This window comes from Papio anubis, chromosome 11 (genome assembly GCF_008728515.1).
Source record: "Papio anubis isolate 15944 chromosome 11, Panubis1.0, whole genome shotgun sequence".
NCBI lineage: Eukaryota > Metazoa > Chordata > Mammalia > Primates > Cercopithecidae > Papio > Papio anubis.
In genome coordinates this window covers 82,887,958-82,912,646 of record NC_044986.1, presented here as the reverse complement: position 1 = coordinate 82,912,646, position 24,689 = coordinate 82,887,958, and the positions used below count along the sequence as shown (strand labels likewise).

The following is a 24,689-nucleotide window of genomic DNA, read 5'->3' as shown; positions in this document are numbered from 1 at the left end:
TGGGAGGCCAAGGCAGGCAGATCACTTGAGCCCAGGAGTTCAAGACCAGCCTGGGGAACATAGTGAGACCCTGTCTCTACAAAAACTACAAAAATTAGCTGGGCACGGTGGTGCACTCCCTGTAGTCCCGGCTACTTGAGAGGCTGAGGTGGGAGGATCTTGCAAGCCCAAGAGGCAGGGATTGCAGTGAACCAAGATCACGCCACTGCACTCCAGCCTGGGCAATAGACTGAAACTCTGTCCCCCCCCAAAAAAATTTTTTTTCTCAAGAAAATATTGTTAAATGTAAAGGCAGGATGCAGAACAGTAAAAACAACATGCTACCTGTTTTTGTAAGAAAGATAGGGAAATAAGAATACTTACTTACTCATATTTTCTTTTATTTGCATAAACAAACACTGGAAAAAAACCGGCCTGTAATCCCAACACTTTGGGAGGCCAAGGTGGGTAGATTGCTTGAGTCTAGGACTTCGAGACCAGCCTGGACAACATGGCAAAACCCAGTCTCTGTAAAAACAAAACAAAACAAACAAACAAAAATTGGAAAGATTCACAGTAAAGTGGTTCTCTACCAAAGGCCAGTAGGGAGGTAATGGGCTGGATGGTGACTGGAGTGCAAGCAAGACTTCTAAGAATGAAAATTTTTATATTGAACCAGATGAGTATATTGCCTATACAAAAATGTAAATTTAAAATACCAGCTGGGCACAATGGCTCATGCCTGTTCTCTCAGTGATGTGGGAAGTTGAGGCAGGAGAATGACTTGAGCCTAGGAGGCTGAGGCTGCAGTGAGCTATGATCATGCCACTGCACTCCAGCCTGGGCAACAGAGCGAGACATTGTCTCTAAAAATAAAAATAAAAACCTGAATAAAATCAATAATAATATCAAATATATTGAGGATGCCATAAAATTATTATACACACACACACACACACACACACGCACGAACACTCTGCCTCCATCCAAGCAAGTGTCTTTCATTGCCAGCATCAGAAGTCATTCTTCAGTTGATTTTTTTATTTAAATCTTCAGGAACTCTGCTGTGCACTACAAGGAAACATGATGTCTGGGCAGTGATTAGTACAGTAACTCAGGAGGCTGAAGAAAATCTTGGTGAAGATGGGTGAAATGGAGTTTTGACTTTTAAGGCTGCCTTTTGGTGGGAGACAAGACCTTAATCTTCAACTATAGAAGCCATAAGACCAGACACTTGCTTTTCCAGTTTCTTTGCACATAGAACATGGGCATCTATAATACAGGCTTCGCTAATCAACTGCATCCTGCGCAGATCTGAACTGGGACCTTATGTTGCAAAGAATCCTTTCTAGGATTATCAACCACAGCAAGGGCACCATCCAGGTTGTGGGGCAGTGCAGATGTCCTGGAACAAATGTTAGGGAGTACAGGGCTGACAGTGGGTCCAGCAGTGATGTCCCAGGTCCCCTGTTGACACCAGGTAGTTGCGGCACTGGCCTTATTTCCTATCACTGGTCTCATTTTATGGCATAATTTTTGCTGTACTCTGGCTGCATAGCTTCCCTTGGACCTATTTCCCAGGCCTGAGTTTCCGGTTCTTTTCATATTCATTGTATACGTTCCATTTCTTAAACCTGTTGGAGTTGGTTCTGGATGCTTTGCTTGTAACTAGTAACCGTGGTTCATGCATCTGGATTGTGTCAGGGATTCTCCATCTGGAAATTCAAGCAAATAAAGGAACCCACAACCTATATGGAATCTCCAGACTGATACCTCTGGTAGAAAAGAAAAAGAGAAGAGGATACAGGGCCAGGCGCAGTGGCTCATTCCTGTAATCCCAGCACTTTGGGAGATCAAGGTGGTCAGATAACTTGAGGTTGGAAGTTCAAGACCAGCCTGGCCAACAGCTGTTCTTTGTGGGGGAAAATTGCCTCTGTAAAGAATCTCTATTAACATAGCTAGATGTTTTTCTTCCACACCCTCCCAAAGTGCTGGAATTACAGGCGTGAGCCACCACGCCTGGCCAAGATCTAGTAGTTTTAAAAACGTGAGTTTCCCTGTATAAGCTCCTTTTTGCCTGCTGCCATCCATGTAAAATGTAGCTTGCTCCTCCTTGCCTTCCACCATGATTGTGAGGCCTCCCCAACCATGTGCAACTATAAGTCCATTCTTCCCAGTCTTGGGTATGTCTTTATCAGCAGGGTGAAAATGGACTAATACAGTAAATTGGTACCAGTAGAGTTGGGTGCTGCTGAAAAGATACCCCAAAATGTGGAACCGATTTTGGAACTGGGTAACAGGCAGAGGTTGGAACAGTTTAGAGGGCTCAGAAGAAGACAGGAAAATGTGGGAAAATTTTGAACTCCCTAGAAACTTGATGAATGGCTTTGACCAAAATACTGATGATACGAACAATGAAATCAGGTTGAGGTGGTCTCAGATGGAGATGAGGAACTTGTTGGGAACTGGAGCAAAGATAACTCTTGTTATGTTTTAACAAAGAGACTGGCCGGGCTCGGTGGCTCACGCCTGTAATCCCAGCACTTTGGGAGGCCGAGGCGGGCGGATCACAAGGTCAGGAGATCGAGACCATGGTGAAATCCTGTCTCTACTAAAAATACAAAAAATTAGCCGGGCGCGGTTGTGGGCGCCTGTAGTCCCAGCTACTCGGGAGGCTGAGGCAGGAGAATGGCGTGAACCCGGGAGGCGGAGCTTGCAGTGAGCCGAGATCGCGCCACTGCACTCCAGCCTGGGCGACAGAGCGAGACTCTGTCTCAAAAAAAAAAAAAAAAAAAAAAAAAACAAAGAGACTGGCAGCATTTTGCCCCAGCCCTAGAGATTTGTGGAACTTTGAACTTGAGAGAGATGATTTAGGGTATCTGGTGGAAGAAATTTCTAAGCAGCAAAGCATTCAAGAGGTAACTTGGGTACTGTTAAAGGCATTCAGTTTTATAAGGGAAGCAGAATATCAAAGTTCAGAAAATTTGCAGCCTGACAATGTGATAGAAAAGAAAATCCCATTTTTTAGGAGAAAACCAAGGTGGCTGCAGAAATTTGCATAAGTAACTGGGGGCCAAAAGTTAACCTTCAAGAAAATGGGGAAAATTTCTCCAGGGCATGTCAGAGGTCTTCATGGCAGCCCCTCCCATCACAGGCCCAAAGGCCTAGGAAGAAAAAGTGGTTTCATGGGCCAGGCCCAGGGTCCCCATGCTGTGTGTAGCCTAGGAACTTGGTGCCATACGTTCCAGTTGCTCCAGCCACTCCAGCCATGGCTGAAAAGAGCTAATGTAGAGCTTGGGCCATGGCTTCAGGGGTACAAGCTCTAAACCTTGGCAGCTTCCACATGGTACTGAGGCTGCCAGTGCACAGAAGTCAAGAGTTGAGGTTTGGGAACCTCCTCCTAGATTTCAGAAGATGTAAGGAAACACCCAGATGCCCAAGCAGAAGTTTGCTGCAGGGGCAGGGCTTTCATGGACAATCTCTGTTAGGACAGTGCAGAAGGGAAATGTGAGGTTCGAGCTCCCACACAGAGTCCCTACTGGGGCACCATCTAGTGGAGCTGTGAGAAGAGGGCCACCATCCTCCAGACTCCAGAATGGTAGAGCAACCGACAGCTTGCACCATGTGCCTGGAAAATCTGCAGACACTCAATGCCAGCCTGTGAAAGCAGCTGGGCCGGGGGCTATACCTCCAAAGCCACATAGGTGGAGCTTCCCAAGACCACGGGAACCCACCTCTTGCATCAGTATAACCTGGATGTGAGACATGGAATCAAAGGAGATCATTTTGGAGCTGGACTTCAGACTTGCATGGGGCCTGTAGCCCCTTTGTTTTGGCCAATTTCTCTCATTTGGAACAGCTGTATTTACCCAATGCCTGCACCCCCATTGTATCCAGGAAGCAACTAACTTGCTTTTGATTTTACAGGCTCATAGGTGGAAGGGACTTGCCTTGTCTCAGATAAGACGTTGGACTGTGGACTTTTGAGTTGATGCGGAAATGAGTTAAGACTTTGGGGGACTGTTGGGAAGGCATGATTAGTTTTGAAATGTGAGGACATGAGATTTGGGAGGGGCAGGGGCTGAATAATATGGTTTGACTATGTCCCTACCCAAATCTCACCTTGAATTCCCATGTGTTGTGGGAGGGACCCGGTGGGAGGTAATTAATTGAGTGATGGGAGCAGGTCTTTTCTATGCTGTTCTTATGATAGTGAATAAATCTCACGAGATCTGATAGTTAAAAATGGGAGTTTCTTTGCACAAGCTCTCTCTCTTTGCCTGCTGCCGTCTGTGTAAGATGTAACTTGGTCCTCCTTGCCTTCCACCATGATTGTGAGGTCTCCGCAGCCATACAGAACTGTAAATCCATTAAACCTCTTTTTCTTCCCAGTCTCAGATATGTCTTTATCAGCAGCATGAAAACTGACTAATACAGATGGCTTGGGGCCAGGAGTTCAAGCCTGCAGTGAGCTATAGTTACGCCACTGCTCTCCTGCCTGGGTGACAGAGGGAGACCCCAACTCGAAAAATAAATATATATATAAATTTTTTTAAAGTCCATGAGAACTTTTATTTTTGAGCCACTACACCTGACCAAAAACATTTTTTTATAAAAGAAAAAAAAAATCAGCGGTGGGGAGAGCAGAATTTGTACAATAAGGGAATAACTGATAAATTATAGTATATCTTCTCAATGGATATTATGCAATGATTAAAGATTCATACTTAGGAAGTCTTTGTGGTGTCTTTGTTGAAAAACACAAGCAGAGTAAGTAGTCTATAACTATATAATAATATGAAGTTACAAGAGCAAAGGCCAGAAAGCACACTTGCAAAAAAGGGGCTGTTGATGGTGTGGGATTACAAGCGATTTTCTTTTTTTAAAACACCACTTATGTCCTTATATTGTATTTCCAATAAGAAAAGGGAAGGACAGAAGTGAAGCAGACACTTCCTTGAGGTTGTCTGATGGGTGACAACTAAATGTCAGTTCCCATTTTTGTCAGGCAACACGATTCACTGTGGTTTTGAAATTTATTCTGAATCCTCTGCTGGCACTTTTTACATGGTTAAGTCCTCAGATGGGTTCCAAGAAAGGGGTGATTAGAAACGTGGCATCCAGGCCGGGTGCGGTGGCTCACACCTATAATCTCAGCACTTTGGGAGGCCAAGGCTGGTGGATCGCTTGAGGTCAGGAATTCAAGACCAGCCTGGTCAACATGGTGAAACCCTGTCTCTACTAAAAATTAGCCAGGCATGGTGATGCACGCCTGTAGACCCAACTACTCGGGAGGCTGAGGCAGGAGAATCTCTTGAACCTGGTTTCAGTGAGCTGAGATTGCACCACTGTCCTCCAGTCTGGGCAATACACGGAGAGTCCGTCTCAAAAAAAAAAGAAAAGAAAAGAAAAGAAAAGAATTGTGGCATCCAAATTCCAGGAGGCCTAGACAAACCTGTCCAATCTGCCTGGAAACCATTACTTAGGTTTGTAACAGTTGGTTTCGTGGGAATATCTAGAATTCCCATATTTTCCCATGTATTTACCACTAGATGCTGCTCTAGGCTGTGGTGTGCCTCCCAAACAGGATACATTTGCCTTTCCTCCTTCCTGGGGGCAAATTATAAATGTTCACCAAAGTGTTTTGTGTTAAGACACACTTGTTTGCATTTTTTTTTTTTTTTTTTTTTGGAGACAGAGTCTCGCTTTGTCACCCAGGCTGGAGTGCAATGGCATGATCTCTGCTCATTGCAACCTCCACCTCCCGGGTTCAAACAACTCTCCAGCCTCAGCCTCCCAAGTAGCTGAGATTACAGGCGCACGCCACCACGCCTGCCTAATTTTTGTATTTTTAGTAGAGACGGGGTTTCCCCATGTTGGCCAGGCTGGTCTCAAACTCATGACCTCAGGTAATCTGCCTGCCTTAGCCTCCCAAAGTGCTAGGATTACAGGCATGAGCCACCGCGCCCGGCTGACTTGTGTGCATTATTATGCAAAGTAAAGCCCAGCACCTTTTCTACACCATTGCTTGCTTTCTCTATTAAGTAAACATTTGAGCAGGGAGTTGGAACTGAGCTCTATTAAGTGTCTTCTCTGGGCCAGGCTGGATTTATACCTTTTTTCGTGTAAACTCTGTGTTGGGTATGTTCTGTTTGTCCCTCCAGATTGGCTCTTCACTGAACCCCCAGAAGCTGAGCCTTTGAGACAGCATCAGCAAGCTCCTTCCTCCTCTGCTTTCCCCTGGCACCAGCAGGAGGTGACAGGCCGCAGCTGAGTGCACGCTCCCTGGTTCCCTCTGCAGAGCCTCCACTGACTGGCTGTGGGCAGCACTGAAGGCCCCATTTCCATACAGGTGTGCCCTGCACACAGTCTCTCTGTCTCCGGGTTCTGAAAACCATTCCCCTGGCTGGCCCCTTTATGCCCAGGGGAGGCAACAGCCCTATTGCTCCTAGTCCCGGAGTACTGGAGTACTGCACTATCCCTCATGGTTACTCTACACCTTACCCTCACCTTTGTAAATAGTGCTTTTATTAAACTCTCCTCAAATTACCCAATCGAGGGTGTCATCTGTTTTCTGCAGAACCCTGACTGATAGAATCCTTAAAGAGATAGGGAGTAACTCATCCAAGTTTGAGTGTTAGTAGGTGGCATAACCAGGCTTGGAAACAGGTCTGTCTGCATTCAAAGCTCGTGCTTCTTTTGCCAGATCAGATTGCACTGCCCAAGAAGGAGCCGGCTTGAAGAGCAAGCAAGTTGGGCACCTGAGATGAGATCTAGCACTGGGTGTAGAAAACAAACTCTGCTTGTGCTTCATGCCCTAGACCATGGCATGCCCAGGGTCCATCCCCATGTCTGTTTCCTAAAGTTGGTGTGCACCCTCCTCATTATTCAGCTGTCATTGCATTTGCCTGGGAAGACTTCATTTACAGAGCCCAGAGCAGCCAGCTTAATGGCTCCTGTGATGTTTTTAAAAAATGTCCACATGTCCTTGGAGATTCTTTACATCAATAGTGGAGTCTAAGGCCAGGCGCTGTGGCTCAAGTCTGAAATCCCAGCACTTTGGGAGGCCGAGGGGGATGGATCACCTGAGGTTGGGAGTTCGAGACCAACCTGGCCAACATGGTAAAACTCCATCTCTACTAAAAATACAAAAATTAGCCAGGTGTGATGGTGGGTGCCTGTAATCCCAGCTACTCGGGTGGCCAAGGCAGGAGAATCGCTTGAACCTGGGAAGTGGAGGTTGCAGTGAGCCAAGATCGTGCCACTGTACTCCAGCCTGGGTGACACAGTGAGATTCTGTCTCAGAAAAAAAAAAGCAAACAAACAAAAAAACTAACTAACTAACTAAATAAATAAATAAAACAGCTCCAGTTTTTAAGGGATTTCCCAAGCCAAATAATGCCACCAGATAACATGCACTCACTACTGGGGATTTTGTTAATTTATTCACTTTTATATTTATCCTTTCACTCACTCATTGAAAAAACCACAATGGGCCGGGTGCAGTGGCTCATGCCTGTAATCTTAGCACTTTGGGAGGGCAAGGTGGGAGGATAGCCTGAGCCCAGGAGTTTGAGACCATCCTGGGCAATATGACGAGATCTTGTCTCTAAAGAAAACAAACAAACAAACAAAAACCATGATGTATTCACTACATACCTAGTGGTCATTTTTGAGAACATTAAAAAAAAAATTCTTAGAATTCTAAGCCTTATTTATTTATTTATTTATTTATTTTTGAGACGGAGTCTCGCTCTGTTCCCCAGGCTGGAGTGCAGTGGCGCAATCTCGGCTCACTGCAAGCTCCACCTCCCGGGTTCATGCCATTCTCCTGCCTCAGCCTCCTGAGTAGCTGGGACTTTTGGTGCCCGCCATCGCGCCTGGCTAATTTTTTGTATTTTTAGTAGAGACAGGGTTTCACCATGGTCTCAATCTCCTGACCTTGTGATCCGCCCGCTTCGGCCTCCCAAAGTGCTGGGATTACAAGTGTGAGCCACCACGCCCGGCTATTTATTTATTTTTTGAGGTGGAGTCTCGCTCTATCACCCAGGCTGGAGTACAGTGGCGTGATCTCAGTTCACTGTAACCTCCAGGGTTCAAGTGATTCTTCTGCCTCAGCCTCCTGAGTAACTGGGACTACAGGCATGCACCACCACGCCCAGCTAATTTTTGTATTTTTAGTAAAGATGGGGTTTCACCATATTGGCTAGGCTGGTCTTGAACTCCTGACCTTATGGTCTGCTTGCCTCGGCCTCCCAAACTGCTGGGATTACAAGTGTGAGCCACCGTGCCCAGCCTCTAAGCCTAATTTTATAGAGACCATTTTTGCATAAGTTAACCAGAATCAGTTTTTAATTTTGCAACCAAGAATCCAAATTGAAGAGCAATTCATATGAGGTATGAGGTATAAGCAGTAGACTTAGGGGAATGGAGGAGATATGAGACTGGTCTTCTTCCCTAGATAGGGTTGAAGATTACTGTGGTAGGTTGCCTTTAAGATGGCTCACCATAAATTAGCTGGATGTGGTGGTGCATGCCTGTAATCCCAGTTACTCAGGATGCTGAGGCAGGAGAATCACTTGAACCTGGGAGGCAGAGGAAGTGAGATCATGTCACTGCACTCTGGCCTGGGCAACAGAGCAAGACTCCCTCTCAAAACAAAAAAAAAAAAAAAAAAAAGAAAGAAAGGAAAAAGAAAAAAACAAAAAGCAAAAAAGATGGCTCACCAAGATTCCTGCCTCCTGGTGTTCACCCATGTAATCTAGACCCAGTGATTTGCTTCTAACAAAAACAATATGGCAGAAGTGTTGAGATATGACTTTCATGATTAGGTTATCAAAGTCTGTGACTTCTGTCTTTCTCTACGCCTTCTGTGTCTGCATGCTTTGATGAAGCAAGCTGACATGCTGGAGAGCTCCAAATGGCAAGAAATTAAGGTTGATCTCTGCCAACAGTTTGTAAGAAACTGAATCCTGTCAAGAAGCAAGTGACTGAGGTTGAACATAGATCCATCCCCAGTCTTCAGATGAGAACGCAGCCTCAGTTGACACCTTGACTGCCACCTTGTGAGAGCTGGCACAGAGGACACAAACTGTGCCCAGATTCCTGACCCACCAATGCTGTGAGATCACAAGTGTGTGTGTGGTTTTTTTTTTTTTTTTTTGAGACGGAGTCTCGCTCTGTCATCCAGGCTGGAGTGCAGTGGCCGGATCTCGGCTCACTGCAAGCTTCACCTCCCGGGTTCCCGCCATACTCCTGCCTCAGCCTCCCGAGTAGCTGGGACTACAGGCGCCCGCCACCTCGCCCAGCTAGATTTTTTGTATTTTTTAGTAGAGAGGGGGTTTCACCGTGTTAGCCAGGATGGTCCCGATCTCCTGACCTCGTGATCCGCCCGTCTCGGCCTCCCAAAGTGCTGGGATTACAGGCTTGAGCCACCGCGCCCGGCTAGTGTGCGTTGTTTTAAGTCTCTAAGCTGTGGGGTAATGTATTATGCATCAAGAGATAACTAATACAATAATCATTTAGGGATGGGAACTTGTAAGTTACGGCATGTGGCAAAGAAAGAAGTGATGCAACTGTTGTTTAGGGTTACCTTTAATGAAGTACTCACTGAGGCAAGGCTCTGGGGGATCCAGGGGCTGCCACCCAAAACAGCATACAGGAAATGAGTAATTCAAGGACTATGGGTGTCACCATTGCTTTGAACTCTGCTAGGCAATTTCAGGAAAGAGGTTGATAAGCAATCCTTCCCTTCTCTTGTCTTCTCTTTGTTTCCTGAAAAGTTCAATCCTAAGGGCATTAGGTAAGACATAGCAAGAAAGGCATTTGCGCCTGGAGAGGAGGGAGCTATGGAGGCATGGAGCGGGATGCTGGAGCCTCGTGGGGTAAGGAAGGCATTAGGATAGGAGGGCTGCCTGGCCTTCAGAGTCAGGACTTGAGCTGGATGAGGAGGGTGTCTACATAGGAGGATGACCTAGTGTGAGAAGGATGAGAAGGGCATCACTGCAGAGGAGTAGCTTGGTGAGAGTATGAGAGCCTGTCTTAGTCTGTTTTGCACTGCTATAACAGAATATCTGAAACTGAGTACTTTATAAAGAACAGAAATGTATTTCTCACAGTTCTAGAGGGTGGGAAGCCCAAGATCAAGGTACTGGCGTTGTGCAAGGCCTTCTTGCTGCGTCTTCACATGGTAAAAGGTGGAAGGGTAAGAGGGAAGGAACCCACTTCCCAAGCCCTTTTACAGAGGCATTAATCCACTCATAAGGGTGGAGCCCCCATGATCTGAACACCTCCAAGAAGGCCTCACCTCTCAACACTGTTGCACTGGAGATTAAGTTTCTGACACATGAATCCCGGGGGAGCATTCACACCATAATAGATTCTGAGCAGGGTAATGAAAGTGTATTAGTTATTTCTCACTGCATAAGAAATTATACCAGGCCAGGCACGGTGGCTCATGCCTGTAATCCCAGCACATTGGGAGGCTGAGGCGGGTGCATCACAAGGTCAGGAGTTCGAGACCAGCCTGGCCATCATGGTGAAACCCTGTCTCTACTAAAAATACAAAAAAATTAGCCAGGCATGGTGGTGCTCGCCTGTAACCCCAGCTACTCGGGAGGCTGAGATAGGAGAATCACTTGATCCTGGGAGGCGGAGGTTGCAGGGAGCCGAGATCGCGCCGCTGCACTCCAGCCCGGGCAACAGAGCGAGACTCTATCTCAATTAAAAGAAAAAAAAAAAAGAAATGACACCAAAACTTAGAAGGTCAAAATGGCAATAATTTTTCACTATCTCACAGCTCCTGTGGGTCAATAATTCAGACAGGGCATAGCAGAAATGCTTGTCTCTGTTCTGCAGTGTCTGGGGTCATGGCTGGCAGACTAAATGATTGAAGGCTGAAATTCTTTGAAGTCTTGACTGAGAGGCTGGAGGATCTGCTTCCAAGGTGGCTTATTTCACACATACCTGGAAAGTTGCTGCTAGCAAGTCAGTTTCTTTCCACATGTGATCTTTCTACACGTGGCCCGCTCCACAGGACTGTTGAGTATCCTCACAACATGGCAACTAGTTTCTTCTAGAGTGAGCATGTCTAGAGAGTGAGACAAAAGAAGTTATCCCTTTTACAACCTAGCCTAGAGGGTCATATAGTATCATTTCCATCATATTGTATTCATTAAAAGTCAGTTGCTAAATCCAGCCCACACTGAATGGGAGGGGAAGTAGCCTGCACCTTTTGAAGATTGATGTATCAAAGAATTTTAAGATCCCTATGGAGAGCATTCATGTGGAGGGGCAGCCTGGTATGTGGTCTCAAAGCCCGAGCAGAGTAAGGAGGACATACACAGATCTGGGAAACCGGGCATAGCTGTTCAGAGCCCGAGCAGGATAAAAAAGGCATCCATGTGAGAGAGACAGGCTGGCTTGAGGAGTTGAAGCCCAAGTGTGTCTGAGGAGGGTGTCTGTGCTTATATGGGGGTGGCAGCAGTATTGGAAGATCGGTGACATACAGGGGAATGATCATACAAATAAGTGTATTAAGAATAATTGGGGCCGGGCACAGTGGCTCACACCTGTAATCCCAGCACTTTGGGAGGCCAAGGCAGGCGGATCACCTAAGGTCAGGAGTTCGAGACCAGTCTGACCAATATGGAGAAACCCCATCTCTACAAAAAGGACAAAATTAGCCGGGCATGGTGGCCCATGCCTGTAATCCCAGCTACTCTGGAGGCTGAGGCAGGAGAATTGCTTGAACCTGGGAGGCAGACGTTGCAGTGAGCCAAGATCACATCATTGCACTCCAGCCTGGGCAACAAGAGTGAAACTCCATCTCAACAACAACAACAACAAAAAGAATAATTGGACCAGGTGTGGTGGTTCATGCCTGCAATCCCAGAACTTTGGGAGGTCAAGGTGGGTAGATCACCTGAGAACAGGAGTTTAAGACCAGTCTGGCCGACATGTTGAAACCTCATCTCTACTAAAAACACAAAAATTAGCCAGGCATGATGGTGCATGCCTGTAATCTACTCAGGTGGCTAAGGCAAGAGAATCACTTAAACCCAGGAAGGGGAGGCTGCAGTGAGTGAGATCGTGCCACTGTACTCCAGCCTAGGTGACAGAGTGAGACTCTGTCTCAATAAAAATAAAAATAAATAGATAAATAAATAAATACATTAGATCCCAGACCAATTAAGTCAAAATTTTGGGAGATGAGATCCAGCATCTTTTGAGGTTTCCAGGTGATTCCAATGTGCAGCTGAGATTGAGAACCACAGTTCTAGCAGTAGGTCTGGATTCAGCACTGGGTGGGGATGTGCAGAATTCAACTCCTCTAGCAGGTCATTCCTCTAGTGAGGTCTCTAAGAGCTCTTCAGACAAGGTGACTCCACAGACAACCAAGGCTCAGTGCAGTACTGTAAGCCTCAGTGCACTTTTGAGAATCCTCCTATTTGCTCATCGTTGCCTTTACTTCAACCTAAGAAACTTGGTGAGGCTATGAATTCAACCGATACTGTCATTTATCAGACTATTGCTCAAACTTCAGGTCTAATTTTTGGCTACTTCAGCCCTGTGGCTATTCTTTTAACACAATCACAGAAAGTCACTGGACCATGCTTTAGACTGAGAATTTATAGCATATTCTTTGTCTTTCTTTCTTTTTAAACTTGAAATAATCTCAGATTCCCTCCCCACTCCCAATGAAGAAGCATCTGAGAGTAAGTTGCTGATGTGATTATCCCCTAATACTTTTTTAGTGCAACCTTTCTCAACCAGTGTTCCTCATGTGAATGACAGAATGAAAATGATTTGAATTTAAAAAAAAAATCACCTCACCAGGAACTGAATTAGCCAGAACCTTGATGTTGGACTTCCCAGCCTCCAGAACTGTGAGAGTTAAATTTCTGTTGTTTAAGTCACCCAATCTATCATATTTTGTTTTAGCAGCCCAAGTTGATTAACACAAGGCCTCCTAAGGAAAGGCTTGGAGGAAGTGCTATACTATATACTCAGAAAGTTATTGTAGGCTCTTTCCTTCAGGGTGCATTTATTCAAGGGGCTCTGGACCTGAGAGCTGACTCAGGCTTGCAAATTGGGACAAAAACTATTTCTTTTTATCATGATGGCTTGAGTCAAGCCTCAGTTTGCCAGACTTAGAGTTTTTCAGTTATACCTGATCCTGTAGAAACATATGGGCTGTACATCTCTCTTTTCCTGGCTTGTTGATGGCTGCCTTCTTGCTATACCCTCACATGGCCAAGGTGCATGTATGTGAAGAGAGAGATCTCCTTCTCTTCCTCAGTCACTAGGGAGGCTGAGGCAGGAGAATTGCTTGAACCCGGGAGGTGGAGGTTGCAGTGAGCCGAGATTGTGCCATTGCACTCCAGCCTTGGCAACAAGAGAGAAACTCTGTCTCAAGAAAAAAAAAAAAAAAAAAAAAAGAAAGAAATAGGAAAGAAGGACAGGGTGATATGTCCCAAGCAAGTCCAACACTTATCAAGGTGTGTTCCATTTGATCTTAAGTCTGAGAAAAATTCTCTTTGGTTTGATGCTTTGCTGTGTGGACCCACTGGGGTGTTGGTCCACCTTCAGGGCTCACTGGGACAGTGATCCTGCCTCTGCAGCTCTGCCAAGTAGGGTGTGACCTCCAAGGCTCTAGGCAGCCTAATCTGAAGGCTTTGCATGATGGTTCCACCTCCAAGACTTTAAGTGGTGGCCATCTGGCCAGTTGAAATTGAGGCAGGTCTCTGAATTGCCATTGGGGTTCTTAAGGTCATTTTTCCATCTTTTTGAAGAAAAACACACATTTTGCAGCCAAATAGCTTCATTGTTCTTAGATTCATAGAATCTAAAAAGTCCAACAGTTTTTCTTCATTTCATCCCATATCTGTCCCCTTTTGTTCAAACCGGCAAAGTGATAGTCTGGTCACACCCTTAGTATTCCTTTCAGAACAAGCTTTCTTATTTTTTGTAATACAAACAGGCTGAGGATCATCCAAATCTTCAAGTTCTGGTGCTTTTTTGCTTAACAATTCCTTTTTCAATTCATCTCTCTCTTCTCACACCTTACTGTAAGCAATGAGGAGGAACCAAACCATTCCTTCAACACTTTGCTTAGAAATCTCCTCAGCTAAATATCCAGTTTTTTTTTGAGATGGAGTCTGGTTTGTCGCTTCAGGCTGGAGTGCAGTGGGCTGATCTCAGCTTCACTGCAGCTCCGCTTCTCCTGGTTTACTGCATTCTCCTGCCTCTCATTCGAGTAGCTGACCAGGCTCTCGCCCCACCTCGCCTCCGGGTTAGTTTTTTGTATTTTTAGAGACGGGGTTTCACCTATGTTCGCTTATAGGATGGCTTCATCTCCTCTGACCTCTGTGGATCTCACCTGCCTTGGCCTCCCAAAGTGCTGGGATTACAGGCTTGAGCCACCGCGCCCGGCCAATATCCAGTTTTATCACCCACAAATTCTATCTTCCACAAAACACAGGAACATAATTCAGCCAAGTTCTTTGCCATTTTATTATGAGGATCATCATTCCTTCAGTTTCCAATAACATGTTCCTTATTTCTGCCTGTGACTTCAACAGGATTTCCCTTAATGTCCATATTTCTAATACTTACCTCAAAACTCTTGCAGCCTGTACCCACTGTCTAGTTCCAAAGGTGCCTCCATATGTTTAGGTATTTGTTACGCAACACCCCACTTCTTAGTACCAAAATCTGTATTAATGTGGGTTCCCCAAGTAAAAAGAACCATAAATAAATCAATCAATAAATAAATATGGTGTGTGTGTATATATCATATATGTGTATCTATACATATACACATACATATACCTATATACATTTATCTATACATACATATACATATATACATTTATATATGCACACACATATACATTTATGTGTACACACACACACACAGATATTTATTTATTTATTTTCAGACAAGATCTGGCTCTATTGTCCTGGAGTGCAGTGGTGCAATCTCAGCTTACTACAACCTCTGCCTTCTGGGCTCAAGCCATCCTTCCACCCTCAGCCTCCCGAGTAGCTGGAACTACAGGCACATACCACCATGACCTGCTAATTTTTGTATTTTTTGTAGAGAGAGGGTTTCACTGTGTAGCTCAGGATGCTCATGAACTCAAGCAATCTGCCCATGTCAGCCTCCCAAAGTGCTGGGATTACAGGCGTGAGCTATTATGCCCAGCAAGAGATTTATTATAAGGAATTTGCTCACATGAGTATAGAGGCTGAGAAGTCCCAAGAACTGCAGTTGGCAAGCTAGAGCCCCAGGATAGTTGATGGTGTAAGTTCTAGCTCATGACTAAGTCCAAAGACAGGAGAAGACTGATGTCCCAGGTCACAGACACTCAAATAGAAACAGTCAAGTTTATGGATGAGTTCCACCCACACTGGGGAGGGCCATCTGCTTCACTAAGTCTACTGGTTCAAATGCTAATCTCATCCAGAAACACTCTCACAGACATACTCAGAATAATGTTTTGTTTTGTTTTTTTGAGATGGAGTCTCACTCTGTTGCCTAGGCTGGAGTGCAGTGGCATGATCTTGGCTCACCATAGCTTCTGCCTCCTGGATTCAAGCGATTCTCTTGCCTCAGCTTCCCAAGTAGCTGGGACTGCAGGTGTGTACCACCATGCTTGGCTAATTTTTGTACTTTTTTTTTTTTTGAGGCAGAGTCTCTCTGTGTCGCCCAGGCTGGAGTGCAGTGGCGTGATCTCGGCTTACTGCAAGCTCCGCCTCCCGGGTTCATGCCATTCTCCTGCCTCAGTCTCCTGAGTAGCTGGGACTACAGGCACATGCTGCCACGCCCAGCTAGTTTTTTGGTGTGTGTTTTTAGTAAAGACGGGTTTTCACCGTGTTAGCCAGGATGGTCTCGATCTCCTGACCTCATGATCCACCCGCCTTGGCCTCCCAAAGTGCTGGGATTACAGGTGTGAGCCACTGTGCCTGGCCTAATTTTTGTATTTTTAGTAGAGACAGGGTTTCACTGTGTTGGCCAGGCTCATCTCAAACTCCTGACTGTCTGGTCCACCTGTCTGGGCCTCCCAAAGTAGTGGGATTACAGGCATGAGCCACTGCGCCAGGTCCCCAGAATAATGTTTAACTAAATGTCTAGGCAACCCATGGCTTAGTTAACTCGGCACATAAAATTAACCACTACAGGCCTACAAGCTTTTTCCAGATTAACTGTGCAGTGGGGGAAAAAAATAATTTTCTCTGAGATTATGGGACACAATAATGAGCTCTACCTCTCTTTTCTGGGGATCCAGAACGCTTCTTTGATCCACTGGTAGGAATTGAGTTTATGGTGATCAGGTGATAAATGGTGTTTTAGCTTGATTCTGAGGCACTATAGTCTTTCCCCATCCCAATGACATCAGGCCTGGAGATAGGCCAGATATCAGAGACCAGAAAGGCCAATCGTGACATATTGTATTACTGCCCTGTGGAAAAACCACACATCCATCCTCCATAGAGGGCAGACTTACTTTGGTCAATGCAATGTGAGCATTAGTGACATGTCACTTCTGAGCAGAAGGTTTAAGGCAGTGTGTGGTTTGCCATCTCTCTTTTTCCTCTGGCAACATCCAGATTGGGCCTACTGTCAGCCTGGGTACCCAAACAAAGATGGCCTGAAGCAGAACTGAAGTTACTCTAAGATGGACATACAATATGAGAAAAAAATTTTTTCATTGTAAGCCTCTGACATTTGGGTCATTTGTTACTTCAGTATAACAGCCTAAGCTGGCTGATACATGCTCAAAAATATTCTGCAGTTATTCCCCCATTCCTGAATAGCCATATTTAGCCATTGTGAGAATCACCATAATACCCCCTTAGTTCATGCAATGAAGGCATCCAAGTGGAAACCCCTGGAGCTAACTATGCCAAAATTGTAAATCAAAATCAATACTGCATTGCTGGGAGAATCACAAAGATGCATGGTGGTGATTTGCATCGCAACCCATTCTATTCATCTGTTCGATCATTAATTGTCAATATAGGCTGGGCGCAGTGGCTCAGGCCTGTAATCCCAGCACTTTGGGAGGCCAAGGCAAGAGGATCACCTCAGGACAGGAGTTCGAGACCAGCCTGGCCAACATGGTGAAGCCCTGTCTCTACCAAAAATACAAAAATTAGCTGGGCATGATGGCGCATGCCTGTAGTCCCAGCAACTCAAGAGGCTGAGGCAGGATAATCACTTGAACACGGGAGATGGAGGCTGCAGTGAAATGAGATCATGCCATTGCACTCCAGCCTGGAAAACAAGAGTGAAACTCCATATCAACATAAATAAATAAATAATTGTCAGTATATGTATGTCTAATTTCCCTAACTGTATTATTTTGTTCATTATTCCATATATATTTTGGAGTAGCAATTACACATCAGGTGCTGTGCTATGTCCTGAGGGGCACAGAAAGAATAAAACCATATTATCCCACCCTTGAGTAACTCAACCTAGGTAGTGCTTGACTGGATGTGTATTGTATACTGAGCTGGATGTATATTGTTTATATAGTGAGCAGTGTTTAAATAAAATTAGAATTACTTGGCAACATTTAAAAATCAGGAGACTTCTCATGAAAAGCTAGATTAATCATTTCTTTTGAAATATGGAAAGATCTGGCAGTTCTGGGTCCTCTCTGTCCCACGGCTATTGCCAGCTGGAGGGGAGCATCTGTCATCCCTTTTGGCAGGGCCTGAGTTTGCCTAGTTCCCTGCAGGCCCCACCACCCCCTCCACCACAGAGAGAGAAGGCACAACTTGGCACAGGACCAGTTCCTGCCCTTCCACACCACATGGGTGGCTTTGCCTTTACATGGTTGCTGCAAACAAAACAAACAGTCCTAACTGCCAGTCATTTAAAAAGGAATAGTATTCCTCGCTGGATTATTAGGGGGGCATGGTGGCAGGCACCTGCAATACCAGCTACTCAGGAGGCTGAGGCATAAGAATCACTTGAACCCAGGAGGCAGAGATTGCAGTGAGCCGAGATCGCACCACTGCACTCCAGCCTGGGCGACAGAGTGAGACCCTGTCTGGAAAAAAAAAAAGATAATATTCCTCTTTCCGAAATGAACTTTCTATGGCAGGAATGCACTAACAGAAGTGGATGCTCTGAGGCTCTGAGGCTTCAGCCTGCTGGTCTCCCCTCAGCCCATCATCTTGCCAGGTATTAGGTAGTTCATATTAAAACAGATGTAGCTTTTAGGCCAAGTGTGGTGGCTCACACCTGTAATCCCAACATTTTGGGAGTCTGAGCCCAGGAGTTTGATAGCAGCCTGGGCAACATAGTGAGACCCCTGTCTCTACAGAAAACAGAAAAAAATAGCCAGCCAGCCTGGGCGACACGGTGAGACACATCTCTACAAAAAAAAAAAAAAAAAAAACAACGTAAAAATTAGCTGGGCATGGTGGTGCATGCCTGTAGTCCCTGCTGCTACTTGGGAGGCTGAGGCAGGAGGATTGATTGAGCCCAGGTGGTGAAGGCTGCAGTGAGCCATGATTGTGCAACTACACTCCAGCCTAGGTGACAGAGCAAGGTTCTGTCTCAAAAAAAAAAAAAAAAAAAAATCCAAATAAACAAACAGATGTAATTTTTAAAATAATAGACTTAATTAGCCGGGTGTAGTGGCAGGTGCCTGTAGTCCCAGCTACTCGGGAGGCTGAGGCAGGAGAATCACTTGAACCCAGGAGGCAGAGGTTGCAGTGAGCCGAGATTGTGCCACTGCACTCCAGCCTGGCTGACGGAGCTAGACTCTGTCTCAAAATAAACAAACAAATAAATAAAATAATCGACTTTATTTTTAGAACAGTTTTAGATTTACAGAAAAATTGGCCAGGCATAGTGACTCACGCCTGTAATCCCAGTACTTTGGGGGACTGAGGTGGGCAGATCACTAGAGGTCAGTAGTTTGAGACCAGCCTGGCCAACATGGTGAAACCTCGTTTTTACTAAAAATACAAAAATTAGCCGGGCTTGGTGGTGGGCGCCTATAATCCCAGATACTCGGGAGGCGGATGTTGCAGTGAGCTGGGAGCCGAGATCATGCCATTGCACTCCAGCCTGGGGGCAGAGTGAGACTCCATCTAAAAAAAAAAAAGATTTACAGAAAAATTGACATATACAGAAAATTTCCATATACCTTGCATTCAGTTTCCCCTATTATTAATATCTTACATTAGTATGGTATACTTGTTAAAATTAATGAACAAATATTGATATAATATCACTAACTAAAGTCCATACTTTACTCAGCTTTTCTTAATTTTTACCTAATAGCCTTCTCATGTTGCAGGAGCCCATCTAGGATACCATATTACATCTACTTGTCATGTCCCCTTACGCTGGTCTTAGCTGGGACAGTATGCCTGACTTTCCTTATTTTAATGACTGTGACAATGTTTTTTTTGAGACGGGGTCTGGCTCTGTCACCCAGACTGGCATACAGGGGCCTGATCTTGGCCCACTGCAACCTCCGCCTCCCGGGCTCAAGCCATCCTCCTACCTCACCTTCCTAAGTAGCTGGGACTACATGTGTGCACCGCTAAACTCGGCTAATTTTTTTGTATTTTTTGTAGAGATGGGGTTTCACCATGTTCCCCAGGCTGGTCTTGAACTTCTAAGCTCAAACTATCCACCTGCTTCAGCCTCCCACAGTGCTGGAATTACAGGTATGACCTGCACCTGGCTGACCATGGCAATTTTAAGGGGTACTTTAAGTTCAGTGTTTGTTGTTGTTGTTGTTGTTGTGTTGTGTTGTGTTTTTTCTTTTTTGAGACAGAGTCTTGCTCTGTCACCCAGGCTGGAGTGCAGTGGCGCGATCTCAGCTCACTACAACCTCCGCCTCCCAGGTTCAAGCGATTCTCCTGTCTCAGCCTTCTCAGTAGCTGGGATTACAGGGGTCCACCACCATGCACAGCTAATTTTTTTGTATTTTTAGTAGAGATAGGGTTTCACCAGTTGGCCAGGCTGGTTTCGAACTCCTGACCTCAAGTGATCTGCCCACCTTGGTCTCCCAAAGTGCTAGGATTACAGGCATGAGCCACTGTGCCCAGCCAAGTTCAGGGTTTCGTAGGATATCCCTCTAATAGAATTTATTTGGTGTTTTTCTCATGGTTGAACTAGGGGTGTGGAGTTTTAGGAGTGGAACCACAAGGTAAAGTCCCATTTTCTTTTTTCATTTTTTTTTTGACGGAGTCTTGCTTTGTCTCCCAGGCTGGAGTGCAGTGGCGTGATCTCGGCTCACTGCAACTTCAGCCTCCCAGGTTCAAGCAATTCTCCTGCCTCAACCTCCCGAGTCGCTGGGACTACAGGCGTGCGCCACCACACTTGGCTAACTTTTGTGTTTTTAGTAGACATGGGGTTTCACCATATTGGCCAGGCTGGTCTCGAACTCCTGACCTCGTGATCCACTAGCCTCGCTCTCCCAAAGAGCTGGGATTACAGGCGTTAGCCACCACACCCAACCAAAGTCCCAAAGTCCCATTTTCATCACATCATATCAAGGGTACATACTCTCCTCTCTTTTTTTTTTTTTTTTTTTGAGACAGAGTCTCTCTCTATTGCCCAGGCTGCAGTGCAGTGATGCGATCTGATGTCAACTCACTGCAACCTCCACCTCCCAGGCTCAAGTGATTCTCCTGCCTCAGCCTCCATAGTAGCTGGTACTACAGGTGCCCACCGCCAATCCCAGATAATTTTTGTATTTTAGGGTGTACGCTCTCAAAATGACCTATCAACATGACATATCAATGACTTGATCACTTAGCTGAGGTAGTATTTGTCAGGTTTCTGCATGTAGTCTTTTTTCTCTTTTTCTTTTTTTTTTTTTTTTTTTTTTGAGACGGAGTCTCGCTCTGTCGCCCAGGCTGGAGTGCAGTGGCCGCATCTCAGCTCACTGCAAGCTCCGCCTCCCGGGTTCCGCGCCATTCTCCTGCCTCAGCCTCCCGGTAGCTGGGACTGCAAGCCCGCCAACTCATGGCTAGTTTTTTGTATTTTAGTAGAGAGCCGGGGTTTCACTGTATTTAGCCAGGATGGTCTCGATCTCTGACCTCGTGATCCAGCCGTCGGCCTCCCAAAGTGCTGGGATTACAGGCGGTACAGCGCCCGGCCTTTTCTCTTTCTATCATACTCTTTGGAAGGAAGTCACTAAGTACAATCTACACTGAAGGAGTAATGTTCCCCTCCTTGAGGGCAGAGTAGCCATATTAATTATTTGGTATTCTTCTGCATGGGAAATTTATCTGTAATTCTCCTTTTATCTATTCAATCATGTATTGATATTGGTACAGACTCACGGATATTTATTTTATACTTTGGGTCATAATCCAATATTTTATTGATTTTATTTCTTAAATTGTTCCTGCTTTGGCCACTGGGAGCTCTTTTCTATTTGTCTTTGTTGTTGTTGTTGCTTTTGAGACCGGGTCTCATTCTGTTGCCAAGGCTGGAGTGCAGGGGTGCAATCTTGGTTCATTGCAGCCTCAACCTCCTGGACTGAAGTGATCCTTCTACTTCAGCCTCCTGAGTAACAGTGACTACAGACAGGCACCACAGACATGTGCCACCATGCCTGGCTAATTTTTACAGTTTTTGCAGAAATGAGGTTTCACCATATTGGCCAGGTTGGTCTTGAACTCCTGAGCTCAAGCAATCCACCCACCTCAGCCTCCCAAAGGTGCTGGGATTACAGGTGTGTGCTATTGCACCTGGCTCACTTGTTTTTTTGACATAGCCTCAGAATTGGATTTTTAGGTTTTTGTTTTTTAGGACTTCCTTACTTTCTGACACTACGAGGTCCTCCAGCATTATATATATTTCCTAACTCCGATCCTAGAATCAGCCATTTCTCCTAGGGGCCCTAGTTCCTTTTATTAGAGAATGGTATTAGAACAAAGATCTGAGAACCAGATAGGTATAATTTTTATTTTTTATATTTTGCTACACTAAAGAACAAAAATGATCATTAAAAAAAATTTTTTTTTTTTTTTGAGATGGAGTCTCGCACTGTCGCCCAGGCTGGAGTGTAGTGGCGCGATCTCGGCTCACTGCAACCTTTGCCTCCCAGGTTCAAGCAATTCTTCTGCCTCAGCCTCCCGAGTAGCTGAGATTACAGGCACCCACCACCACGCTCAGCTAATTTTTTTGTATTTTTTTAGTAGAGGTGGGGCTTCACTATATTCATCACGCTGATCTTGAACTCCTGACCTTGTGATCCACCCACCTCAGCCTCTCAAAGTGTTGGGATTACAGGCGTGAGCCACCGCGCCCAGCCTATTTTTTTTTTTTTTTTTTAAATTTAAAAACTGTTGAAGGCCGGGCCCGGTGGCTCATGCATGTAATCCCAGCACCTTGGGAGGTTGAGGCAGGTGGATCACTTGAGGCCAGGAGTTTGAGACCAGCCTGGCCAACATGGTGAAACCCTGTCTCTACCAAAAATACAAAAAAATTAGCTGGGAGTGGTGGCACATGCTTGTAATCCCAGCTACTTGGGAGACTGAGGCAGGAGAAACACTTGAACCCAGAGGTGGGGGTTGCAGTGAGCCGAGATGGTGCTGCTGCACTCCAGCTTGGGTGACCGACTAAGACTCCATAACAAACAAACAAACAAACAAACAAACAAACTGTTGCGGGCCAGGCATGGTGGCTCATGCCTGTAATCCCAGCACTCTGGGAGGCTGAGGTAGGAGGATCACGAGGTCAGGAGTTCGAAACCAGCCTGACCAACATGGTGAAACCCTGTCTCTACTAAAAATACAAAAATAAGCTGGGTGTGGTGGTAGGCACCTGTAATCCCACTTACTTGGGAGGCTGAGGCAGGAAAAACGCTTGAACTCAGGAGGCAGAGGTTGCAGTGAGCTGAGATAGTGCCATTGCAGTCCAACCTGAGCAACAGAGCACAACTCCGTCTCAAAAAACAACAAACAACAACTGTTGCATCCCCAGGGCCAACCACCTCAGATTGACCTGTGCCCAACCTCAGAATACCTGTCCTGCCTTTCCTTTGGCAGCCAGGCTTAGATGCTGTTTGGTGGCCTTCCTTCAGGTGGGTACCAGCCTGGCTCAGGTGGGCACTGATGAAACACAAAGAAAGGAGAAGCTAATGTTGTGGGAGGGGCCGAAAGAAATTTTAAACCTTCAGAGTGGCTCAGGAAGAGCAGGAAGTGCTCTTGAAAAGCAGACACTATGGCTGCCGGCTGTTTTAGACTCCTCAGCCCCAGCTTGCTGCCTGGTACACGAAAGGCCTCCATCAGCATCTGCTGAGCGTCTCACTCCATTGCTGTGGAGCAGCCCACAGGATATAAGCAGAGCCCTCAATGTGGGAAGCCCCAAAGTAGTTCTCCAGCCTTACCACTCATTTCATGTGGAAGAATCCTGACAGGTTTCTGAGTCCTAGGATTTATTATGCATGCCTTCCAATGTCTGGAGATTTCTTGGTGGCATCTCCAGTCAAAGGAACATTTGGTGGATTACCTTGGAAGTGAAGTCATCACAGGTGTCCTGGAGCACTGCCCACTCAGCAAGGTAATGCTATGAATTCTGAGAATCCACTGGCCTAACGGGGTAGAGGGAAGGATATAAAGTGAAGTCAAGGCCCTGCCCCAGGAGTGTGTGAGCCATGGGGACTGAGACAACCCCTAGGCAGTGGGTGCCACATCAGAAGTCTCACCAAGTTGCTAGTGAGGCTGGGAGGTAAGGACACCCAGCTGCCGCAGAGGAAGGGTGAAAGGAAATAATTTGGGTGGGGGTGGGTGTAGAGAAAGGGGGTACTCCCATAGCCAAGCTCACTGCTAGTAAGAAACAAGCTGGACAGCCCGAGCTGCCTGCTGGGGAACAGCAAGTGGGTCAGCAACGGGCATAAGAAGGAAAGTGGGTATCGGGAAGGTGCGGAACAAGATTCCTAAACCTGGGCTTGGGCAAACTTCATGGGGGAGCCTGAAACAGGGTGCACACAAAACCAGAAGGACATGCACATTTTTCAGATGACAGAGACTTAATGAAACATGTCTTGGCCGGGTGTGGTGGCTCACACCTGTAATCCCAGCAGTCTGGAAGGCCAAGGTGGGTGGATCACGAGGTCAGGAGTTCAAGACCAGCTTGGCCAATATGGTGAAATCTCATCTCTACTAAAAATACAAAAATTAGCCAGGTGTGGTGGCACATACCTGTAATCCCAGCTACTCTGGAGACTGAGGCAGGAGAATTGCTTAAATCCAGGCGGGGCAGAGGTTGTAGTGAGCCGAGATCACATCACTGCACTCCAGCCTAGGCAACAGAGCAAGATTCCGTCTCAGAAAAAAATAATAATAAAATAAAATAAATATATCTGTTTCTCAAAGGTTGACATTGTTAGCACCAGGGAATGTAAGCACCAAAGTCTGTAAGTGGTGGCAAATCCTTGCCTCCTCAGGAGAAAGAATTCCACCAAGTGACATAAGACAGGGGGAGAGAAGCAAGTTTTAGAGCAGAAGTGAAAGTTTTATTAAAGTTTTAGAGCAGGAACAAAAGTAAAAGCACATGGCTGGGTGTGGTGGCTCGCACCTGTAATCCCAGTGAGAAGTGAAGCCAGCTGGACTTCCTGGGTCCAGTGGGGACTTGGGGAACTTTCCTGTCTTACAGGAGGATTGTAAAATGCACCAATCAGTACTCTGTAAAACACACCAATCAGCAGGATTCTAAA

The 24,689-nt window shown here is 45.9% G+C and overlaps 1 long non-coding RNA gene across 3 annotated transcripts; it reads right to left on the bottom strand.

The window, feature by feature from the left end:
• Positions 1 to 999: 999 nt before the first annotated feature.
• LOC108580511 lies at positions 1,000 to 24,075 on the bottom strand. 3 transcript variants are annotated; one of them, XR_002524288.2, is made up of 3 exons: positions 23,483 to 24,075; positions 10,945 to 11,068; positions 1,000 to 1,694 (listed from the first exon to the last, which is right to left on the bottom strand). It is a non-coding gene; the product is annotated as an uncharacterized LOC108580511 (long non-coding RNA). The 3 variants fall into 3 exon arrangements; XR_004176993.1 differs by lacking the exon at positions 23,483 to 24,075 and having other exon boundaries at positions 10,945 to 11,616; XR_004176994.1 differs by lacking the exons at positions 1,000 to 1,694; positions 23,483 to 24,075 and adding an exon at positions 9,556 to 9,768 and having other exon boundaries at positions 10,945 to 11,616.
• Positions 24,076 to 24,689: the final 614 nt, after the last annotated feature.